The sequence below is a fragment of the Schistocerca americana genome, chromosome 2 (assembly GCF_021461395.2).
Source record: "Schistocerca americana isolate TAMUIC-IGC-003095 chromosome 2, iqSchAmer2.1, whole genome shotgun sequence".
NCBI lineage: Eukaryota > Metazoa > Arthropoda > Insecta > Orthoptera > Acrididae > Schistocerca > Schistocerca americana.
Window position 1 is genome coordinate 199,936,095 of NC_060120.1, and position 21,055 is coordinate 199,957,149.

General features: G+C 40.2%; 1 protein-coding gene across 2 annotated transcripts in view; it reads right to left on the bottom strand.

The window, feature by feature from the left end:
• The window catches only part of LOC124596053 (integrin beta-PS-like), a 254,844-nt gene that overhangs the window by 209,417 nt on the left and 24,372 nt on the right, over window positions 1-21,055 (bottom strand). The gene's annotated exons all lie outside the window — the stretch shown is intronic.

Below are 21,055 nucleotides of genomic sequence, written 5' to 3' on the forward strand. Positions count from 1 at the left end.
CTCCATTTCTCATTAGCCCATTCTTTCCACATATGCTTAAATTTCTTCCAAAACCTCACTGCTATCAACTTCAAGTTCAGACCAGCTTTCTGTATTATGTGAGCTTAACTATATTTTAGGAGTGCTTCAGATTCTGGCACATTGTTGCAAATACTTCATCTGTTAACACTTGACTTTTAATTCTCTTGCCTGTGGATGGGGAGGAGGCATTTCTTTAGATCTTATCATATTTACAAAAGTGCACATTTTTAGAATTACTAAAATGTTTAACTATTAACATATGAAATTCCTTTCGTCTAGTTTCACTATTTGAGGTAAATTCACTGAGTAAATGGAAAGAACTATCTAAAAGGGATGGTTTAACCATTAATTTAAATTTGTCACTCATTCACATCTCATGCTTTGTAAATTCCTTCATGAAGGAGAACTTGCAAGAACCTTCAGGTATGTGAAATGACTGAAATTATATACTAATAGGCCAAAGCAAACACTGCACACTACTCCTGTAACATGTACTAGTAAAAAATTAAAAGTAGTACCAATCTGCTCATATTGAGAATTATGGAAATTACTTACAAATTTCTTCCTATATATTTAAGGATGTTAGGAGTAAAACATCCACATTGAAGAAACCAATGCTCATCTTCTTATAATGCTCAGTTTCTACTATTATCTGTTACTTCAAACAAAACATTTACATAACTTAACAGAGACCACTGTTGGCTGTCTAAACACTGAAAAATTCAAGGCCTGTTTCATATCTATATCTACAAATACATCTATTTACTGCAAAACACTGTGAAGTGCATGGCAGAGTGTATGCTCCATTGTACCAGTTAATAGGGTTTCTTTCTGTTCCATTAACATATGATATGTGATTTTTCAATGTCTCTATGCACGGTGCAGTTATTCTAATCTTGTCCTCACAATTCGTATATGAGCAATACATAGGGAGTTCTAGTATATTCCTAGAACCACCACTTAAAGCTGGTTCTTTAAACATTGTTAGTAGACTTTCTTGGGGTAGTTTCTATCTTCAAGAGTCTGCCAGTTCAGTTTCTTCAGCATCACTGTGACACTCTCCCATGCATCAAAAAAACCTGTGAACATTCATGCTCCCCTTCTCTGTGTACAATCAATATCCCCTGTTCGTCCTATTTGGTATGGGTACCACACACTTGAGCGATATTCTAGACTAGGTCACACAATTTATTTGTAAGCAATCTCCTTTGTGGACTGATTGTGTTTCCCCAGTACTCTACCAACAAACCAAATTCTAGAACTTGCTTTAACCATGACTGACACTATTATAAAAGTTACATAGGGGAAGGCAGTCTATAGTGAGGTTATTTTTAGTTTTAGTAACATAGTTGTGAATTGAACACGTCATCCTAAATTCACTCTTCTTATTAATCACAAATAGTGAGTGTTTCAAAAATTCAAATGGTTCTAATGGCTCTGAGCACTATGTGACTTAACATCTGAGGTCATCAGTCCCCTAGAACATAGAACCACTTAAACCTAACTAACCTAACGACATCACAAACATCCATGCCCGAGGCAGGATTCGAACCTGCGACCGTAGCGGTCGCGCGGTTCCAGACTGAAGTGCCTAGAACCGCCCGGCCACACCGGCAGGCGAGTGTTTCAAAATGAATATCAGGGTTTTAAGATTTTCTACCATTTGTTACATTCAACTTGGAATTATGAACAATACATTACACGAAAGACCAGCTCAAACGATGTTTTTTTTTTTTTTTTTTCTGAATTGTGTTGCCTTCAGTGATGAATCAACATTTCAGGGAAGTAGAAACGTGAACACACATAATGTGCACATCTGGGCATCAGGAAATCCCCATGAGATGGTACATCTGCAACGAGAATCACGAAAATTCAATGTTTTTTGGGCCACATCCTGGTGAAAACTTTTCAGGCCTTTTTTCTTTTCGGTGAAGCGACTATAACTGGTGTTTCAACAATGTAGGAAAAAGACAGATTGCTACTTCCCATATAGAAGACACATCAAGTAGTAGGCAGTCATAATTAAAGGACACTCACATAAAGCTTTCATCCATAGCCTTCATCAATAAAAGAGAGAGACAAACACCATTCACACACACACAAGCAAACACACCTCATGAACACATGACTGCCAACTCTAGCATCTTGGGCTGAAATGCAACATCACATGGGATACAAGAAGCAATCTGGAGGGGGCAGGGAAGGGAAGGCATAGTAGTGTATGGGTGGTGAGAGAGATGAATACTGTTTGGTGGAGTATGCAGAGACCAAACTGTGAACAGGCACAGCATCAGGAGGTTTTGGAGCAAGGAGATGGAGTAAAAAAAGAGCAAAAAAGGAGACAAGCAAGGAAAGATGGGTGGATGTGTTTGCAGGGGGGTTGCAAATCAATAGGATGGGAGATGAGAATTGGGAGAGGATGAAACTTTTCACCAGGATGTGCCACAAAAAAAATATTCAATTTAGGGGAGCTGAGAAAGAGGAGGAGATGATTCTCATCTCCCACCCTGTTTATTTGCGTCCCTCTGCCAATGCATCCACACATCTTTCCCTGCTCCTCTCCTCTTTTGCTCCTTTTTTTCCTCACCTCCCTGCCACATGACCTCCTGATGCTGCGACTGTTGGCAGTCTAGTCCCTGCACACTCTACCAGACAGTGTTCATCTTTCTCTGCACCTGTGCACTACTACCCCTTCAGCTTCTCCATCCGCTCCAGATTGCTGCTTGCGCCCCCCGTGATGCTGCATTCTGGCCCGAGATGCTGGAGTTGGTGGTCATGTTTGCATGAGGTGTGTGTGTATGTGTGTGTGTGTGTGTGTGTGTGTGTTTGTGTGTGTGTGTTTGGGGTGTGTATGCGTATGTATGTGTGTGGGTGTGTGGTGTGTGGGTGGTGGGTGCTGGGTGTGTGGGTGGTGGGTGTGTGTGTGGGGGGAAGGGGGAGGGCTGTCGCTCTTTTACTGATGAGAGGCTGTGGCTGAAAGCTTTATGTGAGTGTCTTTTAATTGTGCCTGTCTGCAACTTAATGTGTATTCTTTACCGTAAGTAGCAATCTGTCTTTCCTTACACTGTTGATTTTCTTACCTGGAGTTTCCACTGTTTGATTTTTGTAATTTATGTTTCTTATCTTGATGCTCTTTACACAATTGGAAGAACAACTTTAATGGCAGTGCCACCTCATTGGCCTATCTCAGTATGGGATTGGTTGAACAACATTGTGTCTGACCACTGGATTGGCCACAAGGAACTGGATAATAGAGATCATTTTGCATGGCCTTTTCACCTGACCTAATGCCATGTCGTTTTTACCTTAGGTCCTTTAGGATCATACATACACTCCTGGAAATGGAAAAAAGAACACATTGACACCGGTGTGTCAGACCCACCATACTTGCTCCGGACACTGCGAGAGGGCTGTACAAGCAATGATCACACGCACGGCACAGCGGACACACCAGGAACCGCGGTGTTGGCCGTCGAATGGCGCTAGCTGCGCAGCATTTGTGCACCGCCGCCGTCAGTGTCAGCCAGTTTGCCGTGGCATACGGAGCTCCATCGCAGTCTTTAACACTGGTAGCATGCCGCGACAGCGTGGACGTGAACCGTATGTGCAGTTGACGGACTTTGAGCGAGGGCGTATAGTGGGCATGCGGGAGGCCGGGTGGACGTACCGCCGAATTGCTCAACACGTGGGGCGTGAGGTCTCCACAGTACATCGATGTTGTCGCCAGTGGTCGGCGGAAGGTGCACGTGCCTGTCGACCTGGGACCGAACCGCAGTGATGCACGGATGCACGCCAAGACTGTAGGATCCTACGCAGTGCCGTAGGGGACCGCACCGCCACTTCCCAGCAAATTAGGGACACTGTTGCTCCTGGGGCATCGGCGAGGACCATTCGCAACCGTCTCCATGAAGCTGGGCTACAGTCCCGCACACCGTTAGGCCGTCTTCCGCTCACGCCCCAACATCGTGCAGCCCGCCTCCAGTGGTGTCGCGACAGGCGTGAATGGAGGGACGAATGGAGACGTGTCGTCTTCAGCGATGAGAGTCGCTTCTGCCTTGGTGCCAATGATGGTCGTATGTGTGTTTGGCGCCGTGCAGGTGAGCGCCACAATCAGGTCTGCATACGACCGAGGCACACAGGGCCAACACCCGGCATCATGGTGTGGGGAGCGATCTCCTACACTGGCCGTACACCACTGGTGATCGTCGAGGGGACACTGAATAGTGCACGGTACATCCAAACCGTCATCGAACCCATCGTTCTACCATTCCTAGACCGGCAAGGGAACTTGCTGTTCCAACAGGACAATGCACGTCCGCATGTATCCCGTGCCACCCAACGTGCTCTAGAAGGTGTAAGTCAACTACCCTGGCCAGCAAGATCTCCGGATCTGTCCCCCATTGAGCATGTTTGGGACTGGATGAAGCGTCGTCTCACGCGGTCTGCACGTCCAGCACGAACGCTGGTCCAACTGAGGCGCCAGGTGGAAATGGTATGGCAAGCCGTTCCACAGGACTACATCCAGCATCTCTACGATCGTCTCCATGGGAGAATAGCAACCTGCATTGCTGCGAAAGGTGGATATACACTGTACTAGTGCCGACATTGTGCATGCTCTGTTGCCTGTGCCTATGTGCCTGTGGTTCTGTCAGTGTGATCATGTGATGTATCTGACCCCAGGAATGTGTCAATAAAGTTTCCCCTTCCTGCGACAATGAATTCACAGTGTTCTTATTTCAATTTCCAGGAGTGTATGTGCCTTCACTACCAGCTGAAAAAGGACTGAAGCAGCTGTAGCCACAATTACTCCAGACACACTGAACAGTGTGTGGTCTTCAGTCCTGAGACTGGTTTGATGGAGCTCTCCGTGCTACTCTATCCTGTGCAAGCTCCTTCATCTCCCAGTACGTCCTGCAGCCTACATCCTTCTGAATCTGCTTAGTGTATTCATCTCTTGGTATCCCTCTATGATTTTTACCCTCCACGCTGTCCTCCAATATTAAACTGGTGATCCCTTGATGCCTCAGAACATGTCCTACCAACCGGTCCCTTCTTCTTGTCAAGTTGTGCCACAAACTCCTCTTCTCCCCAATCCTATTCAACACCTCCTCATTAGTTATGTGATCTACCCATCTAATCTTCAGCATTCTTCTGTAGCACCACATTTCGAAAGCTTCTATTCTCTTCTTGTCTAAACTATTTATCGTCCATGTTTCACTTCCATAGATGGCTACACTCCATACGAATACTTTCATATGTAAATTGTTAACAAATACTGTCAGAAATGACTTCCTGACACTTAAATCTATACTCGATGTTAACAAATTTCTCTTCTTCAAAAATGCTTTCCTTGCCATTGCCAGTCTACATTTTATATCCTCTCTACTTCAACCATCATCAGTTATTTTGCTCCTCAAATAACAAAACTCCTTTACTACTTTAAGTGTCTCATTTCCTAATCTAATTCCCTTAGCATCACCCGATATTCAGTCTGAAAGACTTGGTTCCATTATAGCACATATGTATTGACATACGATTCTAAGAATATATCGGTGGTGTTCCATAAAGATTTCGTACTAGGCATGGCCATCATCCAAACAGTCTTAGCAAAGAAATGAAAACACAAAAATTAGTCAAAATAATCACATGAATGCCTTCTGTGTCGAATATTGCACATCTGTGCTTATTGTCATAAGCAAATAATGGGAACTCTTGGTAAGAACTTTAACAATGTAGGAAAAGGTAGATTGTTACTTACTGTAAAGATGCCATATTAAGTTGCAGATAGGCACAATTAAAAGACACTTACACAACTCTTTTGTCCATAGCCTTGAAAAGAAAAAGAGAAACACAAACCATTCATTCCCACAAGCAAGCACACCTCATGCACATATGACCACCAACTTCGGCAGCTCTGGCCAGAATGCAGCATCATGTGGGATGGAAGCAGCAGTCTAGAGGGAGCAGGGAAGGGAAAGAGATAGCAGTGTATGGATGGGGGAAGAGAGGAGTGCACAGATATGCAAGAATACACACAGATACATAAAAATATTCACAAATACATAAAAACATGTAAAATCATAAAACCATGTAAAAACATGTGCAAATACATTAAAAACCTATAGAAATGTGGAAGAAAAGGATCAGATGATGTATGGCAGTATGTGTGTGTTGTGATAAGAGAAAAGGGGAGGAGGGCGATGGGTTAGGGTGAGGCTCACAAGTTCGTGTGGCACAGACGGGTGTGGAAAATATAATACTAAAGTCCATAAGGATGATGGATGAAGTGTCATACATAGGAATGAATATAATTATAACTATCAGAAGGAAGGATCTGGAGTACCAGATACTGCATCAACAGTCCGCAAGGTCATGAAGCCTGCACTATGAGTGTACGATCATTGATATAATGTGGCTCAGAAGTAGATGCAGTTCAGAAGGTGGTGAATAACCACAGGAAAGAAGACAAAGAATGGACACTGAGAAAGGTAATGCTATAGAGAATAGTAACAAAGTGAAACACCACAGGGTTGTAGAATGGAAGAAAAAACATTCAGCAAAATCAAACGATGGTAACTCCCAGTAGGAATATCAACGATGTACGAAAAGATAGACTGCTACTTAGTGTAAAGATGACATGTTAAGTTGCAGACAGGCACAATTAGAAGATGCTTACACAACACTTTCAGCCATGGCCTTTATCAGAAACAGAGAAACACACACTATTCGTTTACACTAGCAAGCACACCTCATGCACACATGACCACCAACTCTGACAGCTTGGAGCAGATTGCAACAGCTCTCTTATGCAAACTGTTTTCAGATTACAAAAGAGAGCAGTAAGAATAGTGACAAAATTAAATAAATGGGCTCATTTCAAAGAATTATTTAAAAACCTGGGCATTCTAACTGCCCCTTGTGAGTTTATTTTTCAGACCATAATGTATATCAGAAAAAATCTTGAAAATTATAGCTTGCATAACATTATTTATAATCATAGCACAAGGTTGAATCATTGTCTCCATTTAGATACAAAAATAAGCTGAAAGCTCAAAACAGTCTTGATTATTGAGGCATGATAATCTATAACAAACTGCCACACAATATAAAAGAAATTAGCAGTATGTATTCTTTTAAAAAAACTGTAAAACTGTTTTTGCAAGAGCATTGTTTCTATATTTTGGATGAATATCTTAAATGAAAACCAAAGAATTGTTGGGAACATGTAACATAAGTTATACCTGACATCATTTTTTTTTCATTCATTTAATATGTATTTATACCTATGTATTTATGTCTGCTAGTTCCATATCAACAGACCTAGTATACTTACTTAAACAATATTAATTATCTTTTTTCATTTACGTAATATGTATGCAGGGCTTTGTATTTACGTATGTTAGTTCTATGTCAAAATACCTATGCTTATTAAACAATGTAAATGGCATGTGTTAAGAAAATATTTAGACTTCATACCATAATTTGTACATTCACTGATGACATCCTTACAATGTATATTGTCTACAGATGGATAAATAAATAAATGAAACTATCATATGGGATGGAAACAGCAGTCTGGAGGGGATGGGGAAGGGGAAGTGATAACAGTGTATGGATGGAGGGAGAGAGGAGCACACTCTGGTGTAGTAGTGTGTAGGAACCAGAATGCCAACAGGCACAGTGTCAGAGGTTGTGGGGCAGGGAGGTGGGGAAAAGAGAGTGAAGAAGGAAGGAGCAGGGAAAGATGGGCAGGTGCATTAGCAGAGGGTGACAAACAAAGAGGATGAGAGATGAGAATGGGGAGGAGGCGATAGGACAGAGTGGGTGGAGACTACCGGCTGGAGGCTGCAGGTATAGTGTGTTACTGTAGGTTGATGTCAGGATAGTTATGGGAGGGGAGAATGTGAGCAAGGGTAACACCCATCTGCACAGTTCAGAAAAGCTGGTGATGGAGGGGAGGATCCAGATGGCTTGGGTAGTGAAACAGCCATTGAAACTGAGCATGTTATACTCAGCTGCATGTTGTGCCACAGAATGATCTAGCTAGTTTAGCAGTGACTGTTCATCCTGGTGGACAGCTGGTTCTTAGTCATATCAACATAAAAAGCTCTGCAATGATTACAACAGAGCTGGTAAATGGTGTGACTGCTTTCACAGATGGCCTGGCCCCTGATGGGGTAGGATAAACCTGTGACAGGTCTGGAACAGGTTGTGCTAGATGGGTGGATTGGGCAAGTCTTGGAGCTGTGGCTTCCACACAGATATGAACATTGTGGCAAGGGGTCAGGACTGGGAGTGCCTTATGGATGGACTAGGATGCTCTGGAGGTTGGGTGGGTGATGTAACACCACTTTAGGAGGGGTGGAAAGGTTCGTGGGTAGGATGTCCCTCATTTTAGGCCACGACAAAATGTAATCGAAGCCCTGTCAAAGGATGTGGTTCCGCTGTTGCAGTCTGGGGTGGTACCAGGTTGATGAAGGGACACTCCTTTGTCACTGGTTCTTGGGGATGTTGGGAGGGTTGGGGAAATGGCAAAGGAGATCTGTTTGCTGACTAGGGCTGGGGGATAGTGTCTGTCTATCAAGACCTTGTCGAGACCATTCTGGCCTGAGCTGCTGGAGTTAGCGGTAATGTGTGTGTGAGGTGTGCTTTCTTATCAGAATAGCTCGTGTGTGTTTTTCTTTTTCTGATGAATGCCCTGGATGGAAACTTTGTGTAAGTGTCTTTTAATTGTGACCACCTGCAACGTAACATGTTTTCTTATACTCAAATGTTCTCTTATATGGGGTATCAAGTGAAATTTGTGACTGGATTGAGGATTTTTTTTTTTTGATAGGGGGTGCAGTATGTTATCTTGGATGGAGAGTTATTGTCAGATGTAGAAGTAACACCCCCATGAACCATGGACCTTGCCATTGGTGGGGAGGCTTGCGTGCCTCAGTGATACAGATAACCATACCGTAGGTGCAACCACAACGGAGGGATATCTGTTGAGAGACCAGGCAAACATGTGGTCCCCGAAAAGGGGCAGCAGCCTTTTCAGTAGTTGCAGGGGCATCAGCCTGGATGATTGACTGATCTGGGCTTGTAACATGAATCAAAACGGCCTTGCTGTGCTGTTACTGCGAATGGCTGAAAGCAAGGGGAAACTACAGCTGTCATTTTTCCCGAGGGCATGCAGCTTTACTGTATAGTTAACTGATGATGGCGTCCTCTTGGGTAAAATATTCCAGAGGTAAAATAGTCCCCCATTTGGATCTACAGGTAGGGCTACTCAGGAGGACGTTGTTATCAGGAGAAAGAAAGCTGGCGTTCTACGGGTCGGAACATGGAATGTCAGATCCTTTAATCGGACAGCTGGGTTAGAAAATTTAAAAAGGGAAATGGATAGGTTAAAGTTAGATGTAGTAGGAATTAGTGAAATTCGGTGGCAGGAGGGACAAAACTTCTGGTCAGGTGAATATAAGGTTATAAATACAAAATCAAATAGGGGTAATGCAGGAATAGGTTTAATAATGAATAAAAAATAGGAATGCGGGTAAGCTACTACAAACAGCATAGTGAACACATTATTGTGGCCAAGATAGATATGAAGTCCATGCCTACCACAGTAGTACAAGTTTATATGCCAACAGATAGCAGGTGACGAAGAGATTGATGAAATGTATGATGATATAAAAGATATTATAAAAATAGTGAAGGGAGATGAAAATTTAATAGTCATGGATGACTGGAATTCAATAGTAGGAAAAGGAAGAGAAGGAAACGTAGTAGGCGAATATAGAATGGGGGTAAGGAATGAAAGAGGAAGCCACCTGGTAGAATTTTGCGCAGAGCATAACTTAATCATAGCTAACATTTGATTCAAGAATCATGACAGAAGGTTGTATACATTGAAGAAGCCTGGAGGTACTGGAAGGTTTCAGAAAGATTATATAATGATAAGACAGAGATTTAGGAACCAGGTTTTAAATTGTAAGACTTTTCCAGGGGCAGATGTGGACTCTGACCACAATCTATTGGTTATGAACTGTAGATTAAAACTGAAGAAACTTCAAAAAGGTGCAAAAAACTGAAGGAACTGCAAGATGTGAAAATTACCAAACTATCAGTTTAATTAGTCACGGCTGCAAAATACTAACGTGAATTCTTTACAGATGAATGGAAAAACTGGTAGAAGGAGATGGGACCTGGATAAACTGAAAGAACCAGAGTTTGTAGAGTGTTTCAGGGAGAGCATTAGGGAACGAATGACAAGAATAGGTGAACGAAATACAGTAGAAGAAGAATGGGTAGCTTTGAGAGATGAAATAGTGAAGGCAGCAGAGGATCAAGTAGGTAAAAAGATGAGGGCTAATAGAAATCCTTGGGTAACAGAGATATTTAATTTAATGGATGAAAGAAGTAAATATAAAAATGCAGTAAATGAAGCAGGCAAAAAGGAATACAAACATCTCAAAAATGAGATCAACAGGAAGTGCAAAATGGCCTACAGGAAAATTAAAGAGAACTTTGGAGAAAAGAGAACCACTTGCATGAATATCAAGAGCTCAGATGGAAACCCAGTTTTAAGCAAAGAAGGGAAAGCAGAAAGGTAAAAGGAGTATATAGAGAGTCTATACAAGGGTGAGGTTCTTGAGTACAATATTATGGAAATGGAAGAGGATGTAAATGAAGATAAAATGGGAGATACGATACTGTGTGAAGAGTTTGACAGAGCACTGAAAGACAGAAGTCAAAACAAGGGTCCTGGGAGTAGACAACATTCCATTGGAACTACTGACGGCCTTGGGAGAGCCAGTAGTGACAAAACTCTACCATCTGGTCAGCAAGATGTATGAGACAGGCAAAATACTTTAAAACTTCAAGAAGAATATAATAATTCCAATCCCAAAGAAAGCAGGTGTTGACAGATGTGAAAATTACCAAACTATCAGTTTAATAAGTCACGGCTGCAAAATAGTAATGCGAATTCTTTACAGATGAATGGAAAAACTGGTAGAATCCGACCTCGGGGAAGATCAGTTTGAATTCCGTAGAAATGTTGGAACACGTGAAGCAATACTGACCCTACAACTTATCTTAGAAAATAGATTAATGAAAGGCAAACCGATGTCACTAGCATCTAGCGCTTAGAGAAAGCTTTTGACAATGTTGACTGGGATATTCTCTTTCAAATTCTGAAGGTGGCTGGGGTAAAATATAGGGAGCAAAAGGTTATTTACAATTTGTACAGAAACCAGATGGCAGTTATAATAATCGAGGGGCATGAAAAAGAAGCAGTGGTTGGGGAGGGAGTGAGACAGGATTGTAGCCTATCCCCGATGTCATTCAATCTGTATATTGAGCAAGCAGTAAAAGAAACAAAAGAAAAATTGAGAGTGGGAATTAAAATCCATTGAGAAGAAATAAAAACTTTGAGGTTTGCCGATGAATTGTAATTCTGTCAGAGACAGCAAAGGACCTGGAAGAGCAGCTTGTGTCTTGCAAGAAGGATATAAGATGAACATCAACAAAAGCAAAATGAGGATAATGGAATGTAGTTGAATTAAATGCTGAGGGAATTAGATTAGAAAATGAGACACTTAAAGTAGTAACTGAGTTTTGCTTTTTGGGAGCAAAATAACTGATGATGATCAAAGTAGAGAGGATATAAAATGTAGACTGGTAATGCCAAGGAAAGCGTTTCTGAAGAAGAGAAATTTGTTAACATCGAGTATAGATTTAAGTGTCAGGAAGTCATTTCTGACAGTATTTGTTAACAATTTACATATGAAAGTATTCGTATGGAGTGTAGCCATCTATGGAAGTGAAACATGGATGATAAATAGTTTAGACAAGAAGAGAATAGAAGCTTTCAAAATGTGGTGCTACAGAAGAATGCTGAAGATTAGATGGGTAGATCACATAACTAACGAGGAGGTATTGAACAGAATTGGGGAGAAGAGAAATTTGTGGCACAACTTGACTAGAAGAAGGGATTGGTTGGTAGGACATATTCTGAGGCATCAAAGGATCACCAGTTTAGTATTGGAGGGCAGCATGGAGGGTAAAAATCATAGAGGGAGACCAAGAGATGAATACACTAAACAGATTCAGATGGATGTAGGTTGCAGTAGGTAATGGGATATGAAGAAGCTTGCACAGGATAGAGTAACATGGAGAGCTGCATCAAACCAGTTTCTGGACTGAAGACCACAGCAACATAGAAGTACATTTTTGTGTGCCCCAAGGAAGTGTGTTGGGATCCCGGCTGTTTATGTTGTGTATTAATGACTTCACAGACAATATTAATAGTAACCCCAGACTTTTTGCAGATGATTCAGTTATCTATTACGAAGTACTGTCTGAAAGAAGCAGCATAAATATTCTGACACACCTGGTCAAGATTTTAACGTGTTGCAAATTTTGGTGACTTACTTGAAATGTTCAGAAATGTAAAATTGCGCACTTCACAAAATGAAAAAATGTAGTACCCTATGCTATATCAATGTGTCACAGTTAGAATTGGCCAACTCACATAAATACCTGGGTGTAACACTTTGAAGGGATATAAAATGGAAGATCACATAGCCTCAGTTGTGGGTAAAGCAGGTGGTAGACTTCTGTGTGTGCAGTAATTATTCTAATCTTATCCTCAAGATCCCTAAGTGAGTGATACATAGGGGGTTTTAGTATATTTCTAGAGTAATTATTTAACAGAGGCTCTTGAAACTTTGTTAATAGGCTTTCTCAGGATAATTTACATCTATCTTCAGGAGTCTTCCACTTCAGTGCCTTCAGTGTCTCTGTGACACACTCCCATGGCTTAAACAACCCTTGACCATTCATACTACCCTTCTCTGTATATGTTCAGTATCCCCTGTTCTTCATATGTGGTATGGATCCCACACATTTGAACAATATTCTAGAAATGGTAACACAAGCAATTTGTAAGCAGTCTCCTTTGTAGATTGATTGCACTTCCCCAGTATTCTACCAATAAATCAAAGTCTACCACCTGCTTTAGCCACAACTGAAACTATGTGATCATTCCATTTCATATACCTACAAAGTGTTACACCTAGGTATTTGCACGAGTTGGGCAATTCCAACAGTGGCTCGTTGAAATTATAGTCACAGGATATATGTTTTTTGTTTTGTGAAGTGCACTATTTTACATTTCTGAACATTTACAGCAAATTGTCAATCTCTGCACCACTTTGAAATCTTATCAAGATCTAACTGAATACTTGTGCAGCTTCTTTTAGATAGTACTGTATTACAGATAACTGCATCATCTGGAAAGAGCCTGATTTTACTGTTAATCAGTCTACAAAGGTGATTGCTTACAAATAACTCATATAACTCATTCAATAATATTGATCAAGTGTGTGGTTTCTATACCAGATAGGACTTACGGGGGATATTGGATTATACATAGACGGGCACCACAAACGGTCACAGGTATGTCTGACCCACGGGAGAGTTTCACAGAGATACTGAAGAAACTGAGTTGGCAGATAGACATGAACTATCCAAAGAAAGCCTACGGGCAAAGTTTCAAGAACTGGCTTTAAATGATGACTACAAATTATTCTTGGGACCGAGAGCTGGCTGAAAACTGAAGCAGGAAACTCTGAGATATTTAGTGAGTCATAGAACATTTATTGCAAACACAGAGTAGATGCCAAAGAATAGTGAGTGTTTGTTGCAGTTGACACAAATACTGTCTCTACTGAGGTCAAAGATGAGTGTGACAGTGAAGTTATTTGTTGCGAACAACAGGTATAGTTTAAAACAAGTTAATTTTTGGATGTTTTCATTGGCCATTCGAATCCATTGTGACAGTTCTAGAGTCATTCGAAGATAGTCTATGGTCAGTAGTGAGTAAATACCCAGATCATGCAGTACAGTTGGAGGCAACTTTAACCTTCTGAGTACAGAGTAGGACATCCACAGATTCATTGTGGAGGCTATTGACAGACAGTCTTGCAAAGTACTTGTGAACATGTTTCTAAAAATTGTCTTGAGCAGCTAGTATGGCAGACCACAATCAAGGGAATATCTAAGATTTAGTAGCTACAAACAGGCCAGAACTTATTGACAGCTTCAGTACAGAGTCGTGGATTAGTGATCATGATGTAATTTTAGCAACTATGGTTGTGAAAGTTAATAAGTCATTCAAGAAAGCTGGGAGGGTGTTTCTGCTAGAAAGAGCAGGTTAGCAGTTGTTAGTGTCTCACCTAGACAGTGAATTGACATCACTTAGTTCCAATAAGATAGATGCAGAGGAATTATGAGCAAAGTTTAAATAGGTCGTAAAGTGTGGTGTGAAGATCTATGTGCCTAAAGAACTGAAAAGACCCCTCATGGTTTAACAATGAAATTCAGAAAATGATGAGGAAACAAAGGTTGTTGCACTTTCAGTTCAAAAGAGAACACACAAAGGAGGACAGACAATGGTTAGTAGAGATACATCTGTCTGTGAAAAGATCTATAAGTGAAGCATACAGCAACTAACACCATCATGCCTCTGCAATAAATCTGGCCAAGAACCCAAAATAATTTCGGTCCCATGTAAAATCACTAAGTGGGACTAAGGCTTCCATCCAGTAACCTGTTGACCAATATGGTGTAGCAGTAGGAGATAGCAAAACAAAAGCCAGAGTTTTAAATTTCACCTTAAAAAAATCATTCATGAAGTAAAATTGTACAAACATACCATTGTTTGACCACTGAACAGACTCACATATGGATGACATAATAATAAAAATAAGTCATCAGGTCTGGATGGAATCCCAATTTGGTTTTATAATGATTACTTTACAGCACTGGCTCTTTACTTAACTTTCATTTATCATGAATCTCTCACCCAGTACAATGTCCCAAGTGACTGGAAAGAAGTGCACTACTGTGTATAAGAAGGCTAAACAAATGTACCTGAAAAATTACAGACCAATATCCATAAAATCGGTTATCTACAGCATCTTTGAACATATTCTCAGTTCGAATGTAATAAATTTTAATGAGGTCAAGAAGCATATGCCCACAAATCAGATTTGTTTTAGAAAGTGACATTAGTGTGAAACTCAGCTTGCCATTTTCTCACATGATATACTGCGAACTATGAATGAAACAATAGGTAGATTCCACATTTCCGGATTTCTGGAAAGCATTCAACATGGTGTGACACTACAGGCTGTTGATGAAGGTACGAGCATATAGAATAGGTTCCCAGATATGTGAGTAGCTTGAAGGTTTCTTAAGTAATAGAACCCAGTATGTTGTCCTTGTAGGCAAGCATTCATCAGAGACCAAGATGTCAACAGGAATGCTCCAGTGGAGTGTGATAGGACTGTCATTATTTTCTATACACATAAATGATCTTGTGGACAGGGTAGGCAGCAATCAGCAGTTGTTTACCAATGATGTTGAGGTGTATGGGAAGATGTCGAAGTTGAGTGACTTTAGGAGGATACAAGATGACTTGGACAAAATTTGTAGTTGGTGTGATGAATGGGAGCTAGCTCTAAATATATAAAAACATAAGTTAATGAAGATGAGTAGGAGAAACATATGCATAAAGTTTGGACACAGCATTTGTAGTGTCCCACTTGACACAGTCACAGCATTTAAATATCTGAGCATAATGCTTCAAAGTAATATGAAATAGAATGAGCATGTGAGGATTGTGGTAGGGAAGGTGAATGGTCAACTTTGATTTATTGAGAGAATTTTGGGAAAGTGTGGTTAATCTGTAAAGGAAACTGTATACAGGGTGTTACAAAAAGGTACGGCCAAACTTTCAGGAAACATTCCTCACACACAAAGAAAGAAAATATGTTATGTGGTCATGTGTCCGGAAACACTTACTTTCCATGTTAGAGCTCATTTTATTACTTCTCTTCAAATCACATTAATCATGGAATGGAAACACACAGCAACAGAATGTACCAGCGTGACTTAAAACACTTTGTTACAGGAAATGTTCAAAATGTCCTCTGTTAGCTAGGATACATGCATCCACCCTCCGTCGCATGGAATTCCTGATGCACTGATGCAGCCCTGGAGAATGGCATATTGTATCACAGCCATCCACAATACGAGCACAAAGCGTCTCTACATTTCGTACCGGGGTTGCGTAGACAAGAGCTTTCAAATGCCTCCATAAATGAAAGTCAAGAGGGTTGAGGTCAGGAGAGCGTGGAGGCCATGGAATTGGTCCACCTCTACCAATCCATCGGTCACTGAATCTGTTGTTGAGAAGCGTACGAACACTTCAACTGAAATGTGCAGGAGCTCCATCTCGCATGAACCACATGTTGTGTCATACTTGTAAAGGCACATGTTCTAGCAGCACAGGTAGAGTATCCCGTATGAAATCATGATAACATGCTCCGTTGAGCATAGGTGGAAGAACATGGGGCCCAATCAAGACATCACCAACAATGCCTGCCCAAACATTCACAGAAAATCTGTGTTGATGACGTGATTGCACAATTGCGTGCGGATTCTCGTCAGCCCACACATGTTGATTGTGAAAATTTACAATTTGATCACGTTGGAATGAAGCCTCATCTGTAAAGAGAAAATTTGCACTGAAATGAGGATTGACACATTGTTGGATGAATCATTCACAGAAGTGTACCCATGGAGGCCAATCAGCTGCTGATAGTGCATGCACACGCTGTACATGGTACGGAAACAACTGGTTCTCCCGTAGCACTCTCCATACAGTGACGTGGTCAATGTTACCTTGTACAACAGCAACTTCTCTGATGCTGACATTAGGGTTATCATCAACTGCACGAAGAATTGCCTCATCCATTGCAGGTGTTCTCGTTGTTCTAGGTGTTCCCCAGTCGCGAGTCATAGGCTGGAATGTTCCGTGCTCCCTAAGACACCAATCAATTGCTACGAACGTCTTCCTGTCGGGACACCTTCGTTCTGGAAATCTGTCTCGATACAAATGTACTGCACCACGGCTATTGCCCCATGCTAATCCATAAATCAAACGGGCATCTGCCAACTCCACATTTGTAAACATTGCACTGACTACAAAACAACGTTTGTGATGAACCCTAACCTGTTGATGCTACGTACTGATGTGCTTGATGCTAGTACTGTAGGGCAATGAGTCGCATGTCAACACAAGCAATGAAGTCACTATAACCTTCCTTCAATTGGGCCAACTGGCGATGAATCGAGGAAGTACAGTACATACTGACAAAACTAAAATGAGCTCTAACATGGAAATTAAGCGTTTCCGGACACATGTCCACATAACATCTTTTCTTTATTTGTGTGTGAGGAATGTTTCCTGAAAGTCTGGCCGTACCTTTTTGTAACACCCTGTATAGGACACTAGTGTGATCTATTCTTGTGTACTGCTTCCATGTTTGGGACCCATACCAAGACAGATTAAAGGAAGGCATCGAAGTAATTCAGAAGCAGGCTCCTAGATTTGTTACCAGTAAGTTTAAACAATATGCATGTGTTATGAAATGCTTCAGGAACTAAAATGGGAGACCCTGGAGGGAAAGTAACATTCTTTTCAAGAAATGCTATTCTGAAAATTTAGAGAACTGGCATTAGCTAACTACAGAACAATTCTACTGCCATCAACATGCTTTTTGTGTATGGACTATGAAGATGAGAGAAATTAAGGCTCATAAGGAGGCATATAGACAGTCTTTTCCCTTTGCTCTATTTGCGAATGTTACAGGAAAGGAAATGATCAGTATTGGTATTGGGTACCCTCCACCACACACAGTATGGTAGCTTGCAGAGTCTGTATGTAGATGTAGAATACCCTACGTATCACTCACATGGGGATTGTGAGGACAAGTTTAGAATAATTACAGCATGCACAGAGGCATTTAAACAATCACTCTTCTCTTGCTCCATATGTGACTGGAATGGAAAGAAAACCTAATAATGGGTAAAATGGAATATTTCCTTTGCCATGCACTTACAGTGGTTTTCAGAGTATAGATGTCAATATAGTTGTAGCAGTGACAAGAAAATGTAATATAACCAACTACAAAATCTTCTGGTAACTTGTAGCACCAAAATAAATAGGAGAAAACATTTTTAGACTAAGTGGTCCATCAGAAACAACAAGGATTAATGATAAGATGTCATCTACAAATAAATGTTCCAATGTGTTTAAATACCATCACAACGTTCAGTCTTTGCAAAATAAGTACAATTTGAATTAGTGAATTGTGAACTAAATATGTGTAACTAAACAGTGCATAAACAAAAACAGATTATGTCAACTGTGATTTCTGGATATAAACTCACCAATTCTTATTGTAGAAGAAAAAATAAGTAGGACTGAAAAGCTACTTTTGTGGAAGAATACTTGGAATTTACAGCAATAGAAAACATCAAATCTTAGCTAGGGACAAAGATTTTGAACTGTTTATAATTGATTTGGTAGATTTTAATGTTTGGAGACTTGAAAATACTCACTGCTTATTTTAAAAGGCAGCTTAATAATAATATGTAATGAGATATTAACTGGTTATCTGTAGAGATTTAAATGCAGACATCAGCAGTTAACTCTCCATTTAGAATAACAGCTGAAAGTAAATCTGCAGCAGATTGTGTGACCTCAACTACAACAGTAACATAATAAACATGAGTTACAATGGCCACAAAGCTCAGCCTGTGTCCATTACTAGAAATGTTGACAAAAGGGGGGGGGGGGGGGGCAACAACTAAAATAACTGAACAGAAAGAGTGTAGTGATGACAAACCCAGAGAATTAAATTTTCAGCTATCAGTGGAAATGTAGGAGGATGTCTTCAACAAAAATGAAGTAAATAGCATATGAGACAGCTTCTACAATGTCTAGCAGCATTATTTTCATATAGTGTTTCCAACAGAATACAAGAGTAATATAGACAAAAATAAATGTTGGACAGCAAAAGTCATTATAACTCCCAGTAGACAGAAAGCAATACTCCAATCATTCATTAAAACACAATAACGCTATATCACAATTTAGACATTTTGGGAAAAAATGCAACCAAATAATCAGCAACATGAGTTGTTAAAAGAAGTCAAAAGTCATCATAATAATATCTATATTTCAAGCTCAAAAAATAAGACAACAGCTGTCTGGTAGGTTATCAGATCACAAATTGACAAATAGTAATCTTTGTCAAACAATACTTCTCTGCTAATGAAACGTAACAGATTCTCAGATCCAAGACAGCTTAGTTTTTTTTTTTTTATTATGTGTTTATGTCAAGTTAACCCAACATATTATAAAAATTAATTTAATTATACTTGTATTACAATATCAAAAGAGTATATACTTCAGTCTATAATTGTAATATATTTATTTTGCCGACGGGCTACTGGTTTTGGCACACATATCATCTTCAGGCCATCCTCTGGTATGTAATTGTCACACTGGCTTACCAAGTAGGTGTGTCAAATTCCCTGTAAAGAGTGTAATTGTTTTTACATTGGACAAACAGGACACTACTTTCCGACAAGGTTCAAGGAACATTCTATAGAGACAACTAAGGAAAAATCTACTTTTGGTAAACATCTCATTCAAAATAAGCATGCAATACAAGACATATGGAATAATCTCGAAATTCTGCATATTGCCCTAAGGGCCCACTATGAGCATCTTGGAGGAAGTGGAAATTTACAGTCACATGAAGAGAAGAGAAGATAAGGTACTCAATGATCAAAATGAGCTGAGGGAAAAGCAATTCTAGAACTTTTCACAAAATGGATACAAGAGTGCCACATCATGTTACTTACTGGATACACCTTCAATAGACAATTTACTGACTTTGTTACTAATCTCAATACATCACTCCTCTTTTTTGTCTCCCCTCGTCTGCTTCTCTCCTTCCCCCTCCCTATGATATAACCTATACAATATGACTGTGTGCAAATGAATGGTAGTTAATTTTATATATCCTACTGTTTACTAAGTTTTAAATGGTTGATATATAATTGATTTTAAGATTATAGGGGCCCTAGCACCATGATACGTAAATGCATTTGACTTATTTTTTTAAAATTTGTTGATGCACAAAGTAACTATGGACTTCAAATAGTCTCATCACTTATAATGGAAAATCCAGGATGGAGTGTAACAATATTATGAAAAGGATAGTTGCTACTCACTGTATAGTGTAGATGCTGAGTCCAGATAGGCACAATGAAAAGACTATCACAAAGAGCTACCAGGAGCAATGGCCACGTGTGTGTGTGTGTGTGTGTGTGTGTGTGTGTGTGTGTGTGTGTGTATGGGTGTGTGGGCACGTGCGCGCGTGTGCATGTGTCTGTCATCTGTTGTTGACAAAGGCCTTGTTGGCCAAAAGCTTATTTTGTGACAGTCTTTTTTGTTGTGCCTATCTGCGACTCAGCATCTCTGCTGTATGGTAATTAGCAACTACTCTTTCCATAATATTGTCTCATCACTTACAGACATACAGCATCATTGGGTTCAGAATATAATAATTGGATTACAGTGCCACACAGTATGATAACGTACAATTGACAGCAAGTTTGTTTATTGTCCTTTGCGGTCACCTAATATGAAAGCCTATCAATGCAGCCTTTCACAATTGCACATTACCTATGTGGGGTGATTACCACGGGCATGGTTGGTCGATGAGCTGCGACACCATGTGGAGAAGGTATGATACAACCTCGCTGAGAGCCCCAGCATACAACTGACACTGCTCGGAATACTATTAACTGTAAAATGGTATTTGACATAGCTACTTGGGAAGCCAGTGTGACAATTGCATGGAACAGGATATCCTGAAGATGGTACTGTTTATCAAAACCAGTAGCCATTCAGCAAAATAAATAAATTGTGACTCTAGAATAAAACATATACTTTTGCAGTAAGGCATTGGTTGCTTTTCCATGAACAATCTATTGGAAATATGTATTACAATATGAATGTACCCAAAATATCACCTCGAATATGCTCTCAATACTACCTTCTTCACTTATTGTACACATTTATAAAAAAATAAAAAATACTGATAAACAATTAAATGAATAC